Source organism: Megalops cyprinoides, chromosome 18, assembly GCF_013368585.1.
Source record: "Megalops cyprinoides isolate fMegCyp1 chromosome 18, fMegCyp1.pri, whole genome shotgun sequence".
Lineage (NCBI taxonomy): Eukaryota > Metazoa > Chordata > Actinopteri > Elopiformes > Megalopidae > Megalops > Megalops cyprinoides.
Genome location: NC_050600.1, coordinates 24077470 through 24094867, shown reverse-complemented (window position 1 = coordinate 24094867; position 17398 = coordinate 24077470). Strand labels below are relative to the sequence as shown.

Sequence of the window (17398 nt, the reverse complement as noted above, 5' to 3'; positions counted from 1 at the left end):
TGTTATGTGTGCACATTAATTAAGATCATGTTCATCTGTTATTTGTACCAAAATGAAGTGCTTCTTTGCTTAAGACAACACGTTAACATTGCACATTGGTTTTATGGTAGACTACACTGTTGTGGTCCAAATAATTCCAGCTAGCTAGCGTCATCATTTCCTCTACATGCATGTGGTGCAGTAAAATCAAAATGGTACACACCTAGGACCTCTTGCGGTCACAAACAGAGCTACATCCTATTGTTAGCCTTGTTGCGCATGAGCAGTAGTGTTAGGGGCAGCTTCCTAAGCATTAGGCAACCTAGCCGCTATTAGCTCACAGCTGGTGTTCTGTCGATTTGTTCTACCTTATCGAAATGTCCTACCGGTAGCGTAGTTTGATAGTCATATCTATCGATCTTTGCTAGCCTATCGGGAAATACTACCACAAGTAGGTTGTGCTACCTTAGAAGCCAAAAAAAGGTCGGTAATTCTTTTTTACGGAGCCTGACTCCTGTGTCCTGACCGACGCCCCACTGTGACAGCAACATTTGCCTGAACCTACTTCACGAGTGAAACTGCCCCCTCAGTTTCTTACACCGATGACTGTATATCAGGAGGAAGCAATGGTTTGTGTGACGCAGATCACAGACTGTTATCAAGCTGGATCACACACATTTCTCTTCCATTTCAAAAGCACTACTGCTTTAAACCAAATAAATATTTAATGATGCACACATTTTTACAGGCCTATTGAACTGATGTTGCAAGGTTGTCCCAACTGCTTCTAATGTTTCATAAAAGGAAACATTACTGAACGTGAAAATGTTTTTCAAAATGATGTTTTAGTGTAAATATGCTATGATATTGCTGCCTAGATGCTTTTCTTCCCTGCAGAAGGTATGCAAGGAAAGTGGTGCATAGGTTGGAAACCTATGCAAGTCAGGGTTTCAGAGACTGCTTCTTGCAACAACCAGTAGGCGTCCTCGTGACAGCCTGTCTGGCCCAGTTGCCTGCTACTTCTCCGAGCTTCCACTGGAGGGACCGTCTTCCTGTTTGTGCCTGAACTGAGTATGCCTGATCTAGCTGAATTGTTTAATCCTGTGTGTCATCAGTATCTGTGTGTTTTCCTGCTCCATTTAAACCCTGCCTGTGGCTTTGTCCCCTGCTCAGTCTTGAGCTGCCCTGTGTTGTGTGCTTTCCTGTGCCCAGGTTTGCTTGTTCCTAGTAAAGATTCTTTGTGTATTGAAACCCTTCTGTATTTTGGTGTGTGGTCTTTGCATCTGGGTCCCTCCTGCTCAGTCAGTTTTGATGACAGTATCTGCTAAATGACAGAACTGTAATGTAACTGTTGTTTTGTGTGGAGGAGACAGCTATTTTTACCTCCACAATGAATGGTCTCTTCTTGTCAAGTGTTAGTTTATCAACCACGTGGGAAAGAGACCAGCTTCTCTCCCACCCTAAAATCCCACCCACTTTAACCCCGACCTCCTCCTCTCCATCTCATTAAAGAAAAAGTGGACTCAAACATAGATCTGGAAGATGACGATGATACATTGGGTCAGGCTTCTTATTTGTCTACTGTTGACAGGAGAGTGAACAAACCCATGTGTGACTCATAAATGTGACAACAAAAGAGTGTCAGCATGATGGCTCAGAAAGCTTACCTGTCGGCAGGTCCACAGGCTGCTGGAGAGGCAAGCAGGATGGTGCAGCAGCAGCTTCCTGGGAGACGGCGAGAATAAGATGAGTGAGTGACAGTGGAGCTGCCCATACTAACTACAGCCCCAAGTCTCATTTAATTTTTTCTGCTTTTTATGGTGCTCTCCTCCTAGTCAACAGTGTCCCAGCGCAAGACCCTGTCCTCCATTTTCTTTAAATAAATATAAATAAATCTCTTAAAGGAATTGTTCTAAGCTTTGTTCAGTCGTTTCATACTTCAAGAAGCCATGTAAGTAATCTTGCTTTGTGAAATAGCCTATTTGAGAAAAGGAGAGTACGTATGTACTTTTGTAAAAATGTATATGCGCAAATTATGTGCTTTGCATATATTTAGATAACGTAACTCATGCCAGTAAAGCAAATTTAAATTCAACTTAAGTAAAATGTGAAATGAGAGAGAGAAAGAATTACAATTTCACCTAGCAATGTAGTCACTGTGGGACAGGTGAGGTGCATTTAAACAATGGAAAGGTGAAGAAAAATTATAAATTGTTCAGGGAGAGGGAAACCTTTAGCAGCACAATACGTATCTGAGCGCCACAGCCTGAGAGACAATGGGCAGGAAGCATCTGTCCAGCTACTGTATTAAGGTAAATAAATATATGTATGTCCGTTTCTGTATCTATGTATATATTTTCGATTAATTTTCCTCTTGTTCGCATACATATGGTCATACCAATAAAGCTTTTTTGAATTTGAAGAGAGATATGTATACAGTTGGCTGACAGCACGCTTTTCAATTTGATGAATTGAACAATTTGTGAACTTCATTTTTTTCGCCTTTATTTATCTATCTTAGTTTAAGTGTCAGTGAGTTTGTTACAATATTAATCCACAATCCGTAACAAACTGTCCTTCACCGATATACACAATGCCGGTGGCTGGCGAAATAAAGATAGTAGCAGCTGAACAGAGCACCAATTCCATACATATTTGGCTAATTTGAATAATCTATAATATAAAAGATAGATGTATTTAACACTTTTTGGTCACTGCATAAATCCATTTGTGCTATTTCATAGTTTGATATATTTACTATTATTCTAAAATGTGGAAAATAGAAAAAATGAAGAAAACTGTATGAAGGTGTGTCCAAACTTTTGACTGGTAGGCCTACTGTAAATACTGAACATTTGCTACTTTCGACTACTCATCTAGCGATTCACTTTCACCTCCTCAACGTTTATGAATTTAAGGAATCAACTCAGTTAGGAGGCTGCAGGTAACTACTGACAGTGTGTCGCTTTCTTCACTGGGGTGTGAACAATTGTGGGGCTGGACAATTGTCAGGGGCAGTAGATACGCAACCGTGATTTACCTCTGTGTGATCCAAACTATGGAGGACGAAAGCTGCCCAAAATCAAAAATAAATAAATGACTCAAAAAAGAATATACATTTCTTTATGCATTTCTTCGTCTTTTTACGTCTTCATGCATTTCTTTTTACATTTCCTCGTGCATTTCTTCGTCTTTTTACATTTCTTCATGCATTTCATCCTCATTATGCAAATGGGATTGACATCAGAATACATGATAGACTATATATGGGGGCGACAGTGGCTCAGGAGGTAGAGCAGTCAACTGGGGATTGGAAGGTCCCTGGTTTGAATCTGGCTCATCCTGGCAGAGTGTTGAAGTGTCCTTGAGCAAGACACTGAACCCCCAACAGCTCCCAGTGGCCAGTTGGTAAGCCTGTATAGCAGCCTCTGCCACTGGTAGGTAGATGTGAGGCATATAACTGTAAAGTGCTTTGAGTACTCAAATGAGTAGAAAAGCGCTATATAAATGCAGTCCATTTACCATTTATACCTGCCTTAGTTGCTCCCACACCGGTGGCCAGGCTCACTACAGAAATGGCTACCTCCAGTCAGGAGATCGCTGGAGAATTGAGGCGCTTAGCTGATCTAGCTGAAAAGAATACCCTCAGTCTGGACTAGGGCGGGGTATCCTGGGGATACTTTTCTCGGTATGTCATTACGCTCGTTGTTGCATAAACGTTAAATAAATAAACAAATTCACAGCACTGAACTCTAAGATATGGAAAGAACGTAACTGCTTCCCTTTCCCGAAGTTGCAGAAACCATGGCGTCCAGTGCACCACACCGCGTCCATTTTCCATTGACCCCAAAGGGAATATTCCTGGCTCTTTCTGCCAAACAAATGGGTTTACAGTCATATTTTCAATCCACTTATAACAATAATGCCTGAGGTAGGAAGCTAATACTAGCTGGCAATGATTTGTGAATCCGTGTGGCCTGAACTAGCTAATATCAGAGGAAGTGCGGGTTATGAAAAAAAATGATTTCACTTGTAGTGAGCGAATAACGTGTAATTTTATGTAACAGCTTTATATGCAGCTCACAGGAATTAAAATAACAATTATATGTATAGCTTTATAACGAATCCTACTGAAATCAATATAGCTGCCCGGGAAGCTAGCAAGCATCATTTTAAGTGACAATAATAGCACTAACATTTCTACAATGTTCCCCTTCGCTACAAGACCGTCTGCACTCATTATCACTGACTGGCAAGCGCTGGGTCGATCCGTATATATCTCGATGTTCATACACAGTTCAGTAACCATTAAAGTTCAAGCTACTTTATGACTGTAAATTCTTTTAGGACATTCATCTATACACAGTTCCATTAACTTCATTGCCGAATTGTGTCAAGTAAAATCACACCTTGATTTTTATCCTTATATCCATTATGGGTGCAACTTGGTTGCCTTATGCCATACGTCGCCATCCGACGGTTCTCTCTCACCAACACCAAGCCTTGCAATGTCACCGAGAGACAAAGCCACAAGCAAAAAACTTTCCAGGGTTTCCGCAGGAAGCATATGAGGAGGGCGCCCGACTGTCCCAGCATTATTTGTGCGGTATACGGACAGTGTTCGGCCACTTCCTCCAAATTATTGAAAACAAAAGGGCCAACCTCTGTTAACGGGGAGTGTGTGGAAGAATTGGCTAGCTAACGTTAGCTATACATGGCTAGGGGCTAGGTACATTGGGGAGCTAAAAGAGATCGTATATAGAGACTGGAGAGGTAGAATCAGAAGTTGCAGACACTAGAACGGAGGCTAGCGCACCGCAACATGTCCACTTCCCATTGATTATAATGGGGAAACTCCTGTCTTTTCCCACCAAACTAAGGGGATTACAGTCATATTTACAACACTTCCAATGTTGTAGCCTACAGCATATTGTTAAACACAAAAGTTGGTAAAATATCCAGTGCACTACCAAACTATGACAGACAGAAGTACATTTTGAATAATCCCTGATAGTTATATATACATTTTTCTACAATCATAACAACATTAGCTACACTGGCTTACGTTTTGACGGCCCACAGATTTCAGTGTAATGCTACTTGCTATAATTTTAATTTTCTTACAGACAAAAAGATAAAATCCTGTAACTTACCGCAACAGCAACCCACCCCGAGACCTATCCCGAATCACATCAGCCCTGAATCCCCCTTAACAATGCATGAAGAAATGTAAAAGAGGAAGAATTGCAAAAGGAATGTAAAAAGATGAGGAAATGCATGAAGAAATGTAAAAACAAAAGTATATTCTTTTTGAGACATGCTGTTACGTCCCAGGTGGGTAATGGCGTCCAGGGGTACGTATATGGGACGCAACACAAAAGGAAACAACCAGGACATGGGAGCAATATATGGGAGCACGATATATTTACAATATTTACAAGACGATATACAATGACAAACATTCACAGGGCAAACAAAAAGGGGGAGGGAGGACAACAGACGGTGTCAAAGAAAAGAACAAAACAAAACAAAACCAACCCTACATACCTATACAAATCCAACTAGATACAAAAGCAAAAAGGGGTGGCAGAGCCAAACGAAACCTACCTACTCTAACTAACTTAACCAAAAATACACAGGAGCGGCACCCGCCTCTAACCTAACCCTAACACGGCGAACCCTCACACGGGGATCCCCCAGCTTACCTGTCCTCCTCCCACGACAACCGAAATGCAACCAAATCCGAGACAAGATCCACAACCAAAGTCACTACACGATGCAATATCAAAGCACGGTATAGGCAAGTTTGTAACAGAAATGAACACAACGGATCAGAAAAGAAAACAGCGAGACGATCACCCCAAGCATCCAGCATCTTTAAATCGTGGCGCCCCGTTTTCTGGTTGGCCGAGCCGGAAACGAGGAGGCGGGGCGCAGCGCCGCGGGATACCTGCGTCAGGGGAGAGAGCGGAAGAGGAGAGGGGGGGAAGAAACCGAGACGCAGGCGACCCAGACTCCACACGCCCAGTGCGCAGCACGTAACACATGCATAATGAAATGTATACTTTTTCGAGTCATTTATTTATTTCTTTAAATATTTTGATTTTGGCAACTTTCGTCCTCCATACCAAACATTGCATTTATATTTACAATTATTCATTTGGCAAATCGACTTACAAGTAAGGTAGCGTACAGCACAAGTAAAAAGCCATAGAAGGAGTCAACAATATTCGAAGCACAGCATGACCAGGGTTCAAAGGCTGGTCGGGCAAGGTACAAGCTAGCTGCCAGAGATACGAGTGCATCGGAAGAGCTGTGTCTTCACAATGTTTCTTGAAGACAGCGAGGGACTCGGTAGTACGGATGAAGCGTGGAAGTTCATTCCATCATCGGAGGACAACGGCAAAGAAAGTTCTGGATAGTGATTTCATAAACATCGGTTAAGACTACTACATGTGCAAAAAGCGGGAACATTAACAGTTTACACAAATCATTGCATCTGGCGCACAAATGCTTCTGACACCATTACCAGTCTAAGAAATTGTGTCAATAAGCTGTCACACGGCAGAGGGCTGCCGTCAGAGCTACTGGAAACGGGAGAACATGAAAACGGCAACGGTGCAGTTGGCTAGCAGCGAAACAGAGCAATGCTCCTTTATCAAAGAAAAAAACGTTAAGTCCACAGATTGCCTTCAAATAGGTTCGTATTTCAAATACTGTAGCTCTGCTGGTAGAATATTTTCATATAAAAGTGAGAGGCATTCTAGGTAGGCTATCGTAAGTGTATCTTAACTATTAATGTCACTTATCTACCGTTACCTATGGACGAAGTAGTTCAAAGAATACAGCAGTAGGCTACTGATACAGATTTGGATTACTGAACATAACCGTTCCTGACGTGTTAGAGACGATCGGGTGTAGGCTACATTATAAATGCTGATGCTCAGACACTTGTTTGAAGCATCTCTGCATAATCCTAAAACAGTGACACACTCAGTTCTAACGCCACAACGGCTTTCCTCGCAAACACTTACCCCACCCTCATAACACCAAAGCTACTCAATCACAGGGCATGAATGAGAAACGAAACTAGCGATACTGAGCTTCGAAACATTTCAAGACATTGCACCACAGTAAAAACATTACAGGTACGTAAAGTACTTAAAAACACCACTAACAGACAAAAGTCGTCTCCCCGCACACAAACATGAAGATGCTGCAGCAAATGTCTGAAGAGCCGCTCCTACGTAGTGGCACAACCGTAAATACTGAATTACCGGCGCATTTCTTTCCACTATTAATTAGTAAGGTAGCAATTGATGGCCCAATAGTTGCTACTAATCCGTTTTATAAAAGCATTAATATGCTTGAGGATGATTATTGGCACTTCGTAATATTGGCAATTCGTTACGAACTCCTGAAGCTACTGAAAACGAACCGATCATTTGAATCAGCTGTGTTGGAGCAAGGAGAGATCTAAAAACATACAGGACAAGTGGCCCTCCAGGAGAGGTTTGGACACCCCTGGGATAAGCAATCAGCACCCAGGTCAGCATGACCAAAGCATTAAGACTTTTCCTCAGTCTGCACTCCAGTTTCTTTGGGGGTGCATTCTGTGGGATAGAAGGCCTTCACTACAGAAGTGTCTCATCTTATATGGTGGGCAAAGTGCAGCAATAGCGCAAATGTCTGCATTTTACACAAGATGCAAAAAGCTAAGTGCCGTTTCTGTTAACCTGACCATTCCCCTTAAAGTTAAACAGTGCTTCAGTGGTGACCTTTACTCAGTACACAACACTAATCATACAAGATACCTTTTAGACTGATAACCAACAGTGAGTGTTTCAGGTGAGCACAGAAAAGATGTGTCTTCATATTCTCAAAGTGTTGGAAGATAGTGAAGGACTCGGCAGAACAGCTCACCAGCCGCCACTGATTTTTATATATATATATATACACAGCCAATTCTGGCGACCAGGTGCAAACATTTTTTTCTCAAGATGTATTATATTCCAAGGTGACAACACACACATACACACTGCTAAACAAAGGTTCAAGAGTGGTCTCCCAAATCACTAGATATAAACATAATTAAACCTTTATGAAAAGTTCTGGAATGTAGATGTCCATCTCTTTCATCTCTTAAAGAACTGCAGGCTTTCCTTCTTGAAGAATGGTCTGTATATAAAACTTGCTGAGCTGTAACTGAATTTGTTTAATAGTGATGAATCATGAGCTCTTTCAGGCAGCGACACAGTGTCTTCTCATGTTCAATATATAATATTTCAGTTTGAGGCAGACTTCCCATTTAAGAATGGCCAGTGACTAACTAACTTTGTTGTTATTTTGTCCACACTGAATAGGGAGCAATGATGCATGTGATGCACATCAGATTAAACCAAATGTATATTTACAGATAAATATAGATGTAGTTCAGATGACTTCACATTGGGGCCAGTGCAGAGCAGTGTTTGTGCGCCTCACCTAAGTGTTTTTCACATTCAGACTTATCTTACGCAACAGCATTTCCCTTAAAATGGGTGGTGCAAAGCTGCACGCTGTAGATAAACAGAAATTGCTCCGGAAAACCACACCTCCCTGTCAAAAGTCTTCATTGCAGAATGCAGTCGCAAGACACTCACTTTAGGCATGAAAGCTGAGCAGATACTTTTGAGAAAATAAAGCAGTTCTGGAACCAAGGCATCTGTAAAAATTCAGCATCTCATTTATAGACTAATTAAGTGGGTTTAAGAAATTGGGCGAATTGATTCAAATGTAAAATTCAATATATGTGAAATGGAAACACTCTGTTTCCTATTTTTATGTTCACTAGTCTTTGCCTGTCTAGTCACCAACAATGTTGCTGTTACACAGTACGGCCACTGCGGTTGCACAACCTTTTCCTGTGCAGAAGGGTCATGGAGAGAAAAGCAACTTACAAGTCAGAATATTTGAAAAATAATGAGCACACCCTTATTTCGAGAAACACACCCTCATTTTGGGCAAACTCTGCGCATACTAGTAACAGAGGCTTGCAACTCTCGGCCGAAGCTCTTAAGCACACATACACAGTGTATCTCAAGTCTGAATTGGCCCCATTGTGAGGTTTTTCCAAATGCTGCTACTTATTGAGTCCCACAGCTTCCTCAGTACCTAAGGTTTTCGTAGTGCTATGCTAGCTTAGCCCTATGTCTAAATCTCCACATAGGCCACGTTCTTGTAAGTTATCACTATTTGCTGTGTGACGCTGACAGCTATTTGATTACCTCCAGAGTTGGCAAGGGACACTGTGATTTGAGCTTCTGAGCACTGAGGTGTTCCAGCAAAAGTCTTAGATATCCACAACCAATGAGAGTTGTCCCTAAGGCCTCTGTGAAAAGAATGCAGAGAACTAGTGAAAACATTTTAATATATGCATTTGTTTTAAAGAGCCACATAATTTGCTCGTGCTCTGTGGAAATAAGGACACACAGCCCCAAATCTCAATCTGAAGACTTTCCCAGAATTGCCCCTGTTGCTTATTCCCTTACTTGCACCTACACAGGTAACTGCCACACTCCTTAGAACAACCCCCAGTTCATCATTTCTCCTCTGACTGGCCTTATCCTCAGCATCCACCAGTGGTACAGCCAATACGGACAGAGCATTTAGACATTATAAAGCTGGTGTGGCTTCCCCCTTACCTGTTTCCCTGCGATGAACAACTGGAGGGGTGTTAGAGGGAGCAATTGCATTTGTACTTTATCTGTGCAACTGTAAGTTCCCTTTACTCTGGGTAGGATTGCATGCTGGTGGGGGGACCTTTGATTCTAGTGACTGTTTAAGTAGAACCACATTTATCAGTTATTTTTACTGTGATGAAGTGTCTTTATTTCCTGACAACCATGCACTATTATTGAAAATCGCTTGCTTAGTGAACTGCACCATCACAGTGAGTAGCAGACAAAGTGAAAACATTATTTTAATGTAAACCCAGCTACCTAGCATCATAGGCCCTGTGTACACTTGGTTTTAAAATGCGTCTTGGGCTATCGGATCACAAGTGGACAGCCGAGACACATCCCCGTTTACACCTGTGTCTAACACGTGTATCCAGCCGACCACTTGTGCTCAGATTTTGTTACTGCCTACGTCGCCCCGCCTACAGTTATTACGTCAGTCTCTGTCGCCAGACAAGCACCAGATTTGTTTATTTGTTTATGTTAGAAAAGCATTTTTTTTCGAGCGTTGGCGCGCTGTCACCAAAACAATCACCACGTCCTGCATTGATGACGTATTTTCCTGTTACTCCTGTTAATGGGCGTCAATGGAGAGGAAAACGCTTAATTTTCTGTTTTGGACAGGAAATCTTATTTCGTTTGTACAACATTGTATTTGTCACTGCACTTATGTTCTATATGTTATACATAAAGTTGCTTTAAAATGGGAAAAAGGAAAACGCTTAATTTAAGATAGCGTCCATACTCATAGGATTTCGGTTTTGATTCTTTTGACACGTGGAAGACAAGACATGGCCGAGAGAAATTTCATGATCATTGGACGATATTTTGGAACATTAAGCCACGTTCAGCCTTTTCACGTTAAGAGTTTTAGAATGTCCTCAGTTGCTTCTGCATGTTAGGCTGCCCCCTACACTGCCTGTTTTTATATCCTGTCTTAAAACACATTTTTATTCCTTGGCTTTTAACTCAGAATGAGATTTGCTTTTTCTTTTGTTTTATTGCTATGGTCTCATTGCTTTTATTTATTGTCTTTTTTATTTTTTAACTGGTCTCTCTCTTTTATTGTGTTGTCTTATGGTTTTTGCTATTCTGATTGTACAGCACTTTGGTCAACTGCTGTTGTTTTTAAACGTGCTTGATAAATAAATAAACTTGACTTGACTTCCAAAGACACGCTAGAGATTGTGCAATCACTTCACCGGTCACTGGAGCTGCAGACAGCGACAATCAGGTTGGAGCGAAGGTGATAATGATCACGTCAGAGTCACCACGTGTCAGTCAGCTTCATGACAGTGAAACTGGCCATGGTCCAGTCCTCGATGACTTTGTCAAGTGCTGTGAGGAGTCTTACCTTCAGTTGAATATATCTAAGACAAAAGACATGATCATTGATTTTAGGAAAAATGCCCACGCACAGGAGATCACATCAATTAAAGGTCAGACTGTTGAATGTGTGCAATCTTATAAATATCTAGGCACAATTATTGACTCTAAACTGACCTTTGAAGTGAATTGTGAAGCAGTGTATAAGAAGGGGCACCAGCGCCTATTCTGTCTGAGAAAATTGAATCGTTTCCATATTGACAAATCCATGATGACCTTATTTTATCATGCTTTTATTGAATCAGTTTTATCTTTTTCTCTGGTGTCATGGTTTGGAAACCTTTCTCTAAAAAACAAAAACTCAATCAAATAGTTAAGTGGTCTAGCAGGCTGATTGGTGAGTCACAAGCTAATCTGGAGGCCCTGTATATCAGGCATCTAAAGCGAATAACAAACTCAGTTTTAAGTGACGCCTCCCACCCCCTACACACAGAGTTTCAGCTCCTTCCTTCTGGTCGCAGGTTTTTAGTTCCAAGTTGTAGAACAAAACGATACAAAAACAGTTTTGTTCCAGCAGCCATTACACAGAAGAATAAGTCATAGTATAATTGTTCATAGTATAATTGTTTTTTTCTGTTTTATTTTATTTATTTATTTTAATTGATTGAACTCTTTTATTGACTGTTTTATTGTCTTTTAGTACACTTTTAAATGTCTTAGGAAAGAATGGACCCCTGAGAACTTTCTATGTTATGTTTTATGTTTTATGTGTTATGGTCTTTGTTGCCTGTAGAGCAAGTGTGAAGATGAATGATGTATGACAAGTGTCTGTCTGTTACTACATGTGTGTACATGAATTAGGACTCTTTACTGCAAACCAAATCTACCTCTGGGTACAAATAAAGTAACCTGAACCTGAACCACTTTGTAGGACAGCCAGTCACAACCAATGAAGGAAGTGGTGCCATCCGACGGTTCTCTCTCACCAACACCAAGCCTTGCAATGTCACCGAGAGACAAAGCCACAAGCAAAAAACTTTCCAGGGTTTCCGCAGGAAGCATATGAGGAGGGCGCCCGACTGCCCCAGCATTATTTGTGTGGTATACGGACAGTGTTCGGCCACTTCCTCCAAATTATTGAAAACAAAAGGGTCAACCTCTGTTAACGGGGAGTGTGTGGAAGAATTGGCTAGCTAACGTTAGCTACACATGGCTAGGGGCTAAGTATATTGGGGAGCTAAAAGAGATCGTATATAGAGACTGGAGACGTAGAATCAGAAGTTGCAGACACTAGAACGGAGGCTAGCGCACCGCAACATGTCCACTTCCCATTGATTATAATGGGGAAACTCCGGTCTTTTCCCACCAAACTAAGGGGATTACAGTCATATTTACAACACTTCCAATGTTGTAGCCTACAGCATATTGTTAAACACAAAAGTTGGTAAAATATCCAGTGCACTACCAAACTATGGACAGACAGAAGTACATTTTGAATAATCCCTGATAGTTATATATACATTTTTCTACAATCATAACAACATTAGCTACACTGGCTTACGTTTTGACGGCCCACAGATTTCAGTGTAATGCTACTTGCTATAATTTTAATTTTCTTACAGACAAAAAGATAAAATCCTGTAACTTACCGCAACAGCAACCCACCCCGAGACCTATCCCGAATCACATCAGCCCTGAATCCCCCTTAACAATGCATGAAGAAATGTAAAAATACGAAGAAACGCATGAGGAAATGTAAGACGAAGACATGCATGAGGAAATGTAAAAAGAGGAAGAATTGCTAAAGAAATGTAAAAAGATGAGGAAATGCATGAAGAAATGTAAAAAGAAGAAATGCATAAAGAAATGTAAAAACAAAAGTATATTCTTTTTTGAGACATGCATAATGAAATGTATACTATAAATAAATGAGTATACTACTCATTTATTTATTTCTTTAAATATTTTTGATTTTGGCAACTTTCGTCCTCCATACCAAACATTGCATTTATATTTACAATTATTCATTTGGCAAATCGACTTACAAGTAAGGTAGCGTACAGCACAAGTAAAAAGCCATAGAAGGAGTCAACAATATTCGAAGCACAGCATGACCAGGGTTCAAAGGCTGGTCGGGCAAGGTACAAGCTAGCTGCCAGAGATACGAGTGCATCGGAAGAGCTGTGTCTTCACAATGTTTCTTGAAGACAGCGAGGGACTCGGTAGTACGGATGAAGCGTGGAAGTTCATTCCATCATCGGAGGACAACGGCAAAGAAAGTTCTGGATAGTGATTTCATAAACATCGGTTAAGACTACTACATGTGCAAAAAGCGGGAACATTAACAGTTTACACAAATCATTGCATCTGGCGCACAAATGCTTCTGACACCATTACCAGTCTAAGAAATTGTGTCAATAAGCTGTCACACGGCAGAGGGCTGCCGTCAGAGCTACTGGAAACGGGAGAACATGAAAACGGCAACGGTGCAGTTGGCTAGCAGCGAAACAGAGCAATGCTCCTTTATCAAAGAAAAAACGTTAAGTCCACAGATGGCCTTCAAATAGGTTCGTATTTCAAATACTGTAGCTCTGCTGGTAGAATATTTTCATATAAAAGTGAGAGGCATTCTAGGTAGGCTATCGTAAGTGTATCTTAACTATTAATGTCACTTATCTACCGTTACCTATGGACGAAGTAGTTCAAAGAATACAGCAGTAGGCTACTGATACAGATTTGGATTACTGAACATAACCGTTCCTGACGTGTTAGAGACGATCGGGTGTAGGCTACATTATAAAATGCTGATGCTCAGACACTTGTTTGAAGCATCTCTGCATAATCCTAAAACAGTGACACACTCAGTTCTAACGCCACAACGGCTTCCTCGCAAACACTGTTACCCCACCCTCATAACACCAAAGCTAATCAATCACAGGGCATGAATGAGAACGAAACTAGCGATACTGAGCTTCGAAACATTTCAAGACATTGCACCACAGTAAAAACATTACAGGTACGTAAAGTACTAAAAACAGACAAAAGTCGTCTCCCCGCACACAAACATGAAGATGATGCAGCAAATGTCTGAAGAGCCGCTCCTACGTAGTGGCACAACCGTAAATACTGAATTACCGGCGCATTTCTTTCCACTTATTAATTAGTAAGGTAGCAATTGATGGCCCAATAGTTGCTACTAATCCGTTTTATAAAAGCATTAATATGCTTGAGGATGATTATTGGCACTTCGTGATATCGGCAGTAATAGGTTATGTTTCGCAGCCTTACACCGGCATGCCCATAAAAGTGCATTTACTAACCTGAATGCTGTAGTTGTCATAATAATATAAAGCAATGTAATGTTCACTAACCTGCAGAATTTCAGGATCTGGGAGTCACAGTTAACAGCTCGGGTTGCTCTTCTTTGTTGAGCAGAGTTCGGTAGAATTGGCTCTGAGGCAGACAGCCTCACGATTAAATAGTGGGACTTGGAGGAAATTGACCAAATATGGCCTCTCCTTTTCCAAGAAAAGCCACTCTTAATGAGGAAGTGAAACCCAGTTTTTTTTTTTTTTAATGTTCAATCCACCTTACATATCTCCACAATTCCTACGACTTCCCTGACATGACATGATGTCATGTTGCCAGACAGGGAACGAAACATTTCCCAAAACCAATAATTATTTTAATCAGGACAGTGATCATTTTAAACACTTTGGCTACCGGTCAGGAAAATTATGTTATGATTTGGCATTTAATGTTTTATATGTGCTGTTGGCTCAGAGCTTGGGAGCCAACAGCACAGCCTCACAGTCACCCCAATGGATTCACAGTAATGCCTGCAAAGGCGGAAGCTGTTGATACTGTGGTGGAAAATTTTTGATAAAGTGTATACCCCATATGTAAATTATGAGTATTGCCACTTTCACCCCCCCCCCCCCCCCCCCCCCCCCCCCCCCCCCCCCCCAGAGAAAAGCGGAGCTTGACGTGGTACGATTGAGCTTGTTACATGGTGGAAATAAGTTATTGCCAGCAAACACCATAAGCATTGCCAACAGATGTTAGCTTTTGATTTTAACCACAGTTATTGACATATTAACTGAAGTTATTGATATATTACATTAGCTATTTATTTTATCTTTACTGTACATGTGGAGGTCTGGAAGTGTATAAGGAAACCAGACAATCTAATATGTTAGCCTAAAATAATCTGTATTCTATTATACTTTGTATAGTGGAAAATATTGTTTGCATTAAGCACTACTACTGAAAAGTAATATGATGTGATTCTATGCCTAAATAATGCTGGGGGTTACCCTAGGCCATAAACATTGCATGTAGGCCATTGTAAGACACCGCTAGGGGGGTGATCTTGGGGGCTATTACAGGACAGTGGGTGACCTTGGAGAAGGAACACTGCCTTCAGCATTGGCCATCCCTGGAAGTCACCCCAGAACCTTCGTGCACTATGTTGCTGTTCCATAGTCATGCCACCTTCTCCTATTGGTTCATGGTCTACGCTTATTGTATCTTTTCTGCCTTCACTTCTCCTATTGGTTCATAATCTACGCTTATTGTATCTTATCTCCCTTCACTTCTCCTATTGGTTTACGGTCTACACTTATTGTATCCTTTTTCTCTGACTCATAGTAATGCCATCTTCGCTTATTGTATCTTCTCCCCCTGACATGCCCCTACAGCGTGTCAGCATGTTTTTGCCTCCTTTTAACATATGCATCCCATTTTAGTTTTATATTTTCTTTTAGGAGTCATACAGCTAGAAAATAAGAGCTGATTGCCTGCTTTGGCCTAGCTGACATCTACTGGCAAATGCTTGCGAACTGTATGTGGATTTACTGCAGTTTGTCATAGTTGCCCATCATAGTAGTGCTGAGCCAACGGCCCCCCTTTGTGGGGTTTAATTCTTCTTTGTCTTGTTCCTGTGGCCCGTCTTCTGGGCCGTGTCCAGACGGGGCCTAGTTCTTACATTAACCCTTTGCTTTAAGGCCTAACCTTGTAGCTTATGGCACATAGATATCTGTGTGCCTTCTTACAGTCTGCAGCACCGCGGTCTGGCTAACTGAGTTACTTAACCTTTTTTATTATTTAAACGTGGGCCTGGAAATAATGGTAATATTCCAGGCATATATGCTGTGTATTATTTAATTATGTTTAAAAATCATATAGGTGTGGAGTGGAAATAATGGGAAATTTCAGAAGTGTTATGTTTAAAAATAATATACAATTAATGACTATGGAGTTTATGGGACTTTCCAGGCGGGGTAAATGTAACAGCTTAAAAATTAAATAATGGTGTATTAAAATGGAAAATGGGATGATCTTGAAGGAGGAGCCTGGGAGGAGTTGGAAATTGTGGTCTGGGATAGGAGGAATGAGAAAAGGTATAAAGGATGGATGTAGGCTGAGGGGAAGGCGGAGTGATTGGGGAGTGTTTTGTGAATGTATACACACCGCATATACACCTGTTGCTCCGCGGACCAACCCGGTTTACTGTATGTGATTGATCACCATATGCAATAAACCAAACAACCATGATTACATCAGACTCTGTGAGGACTTATTATTTTCTGGAAGGCATTAAAATGTGGAGGAAGACCCTCGGTCCATTTGGCCCAGACCAGGGGGATATCCACCACAATACGGTCTGGGTTCTATCCAATGTCTCCAATGCACCAGATTAGTAGGGGATAAGCAATCAGCACCCAGGTCATCATGACCAAAGCATTAAGACTTTTCCTCAGTCCGCACTCCAAGGTTATGTGACGGAGAACTAATTTTGGTTATAATTCTCCGTCCCAAAGTTCGGCGTCCGTCTCGTTACGAGGAAGCAAGGGAAAACGCGCATCGGCTAAAATGGAATTTGTAAAGACACCAAACCATGTTTTATTTCATGTTTGTTATTGGTTGGTTAAAGTCGCCGGATACATTCTTATTTATCCACCGAAAGGGTTTGCATTAAAAAAAGAAAAGAAAAGATAAAGTAATACTTCACATGTATTGACAGTAAGCTATGTCTGGACTTTATACAGTGTACAGTATGTCATTTATCAAACTTACTGTAGTAAAGAAATCCCGGTCGAACTCACTTGTGTGTCTGGTGGCATGCAAAGTGCGCACCGCACTCAACATGGTGGTTTTATGCATTGTTGGAAGTGTAGATCACATTGGTGTAGTACGAGGGGGGAATTGTTTTCAATGTTTGGGTAATCCTGCTATATTGGTAGTGGGGTAAATGTGTATGTTGAATTTATTGTTTCTGTATTTTCATGTTATGTATGTTAGGGAGAGAATTAAGCTTTTTATTGTTTCTCCTTAGTTGATTGATTTTAATCCTAACAATGGTAGGGCTTGGG

At 41.1% G+C, this 17398-nt stretch overlaps 1 long non-coding RNA gene across 1 annotated transcript; it reads right to left on the bottom strand.

The window, feature by feature from the left end:
* Nucleotides 1-1645: 1645 nt before the first annotated feature.
* LOC118792907 lies at nt 1646-14457 on the bottom strand. Its single transcript, XR_005005637.1, has 3 exons — nt 14396-14457; nt 9246-9349; nt 1646-1704 (listed from the first exon to the last, which is right to left on the bottom strand). It is a non-coding gene; the product is annotated as an uncharacterized LOC118792907 (long non-coding RNA).
* Nucleotides 14458-17398: the final 2941 nt, after the last annotated feature.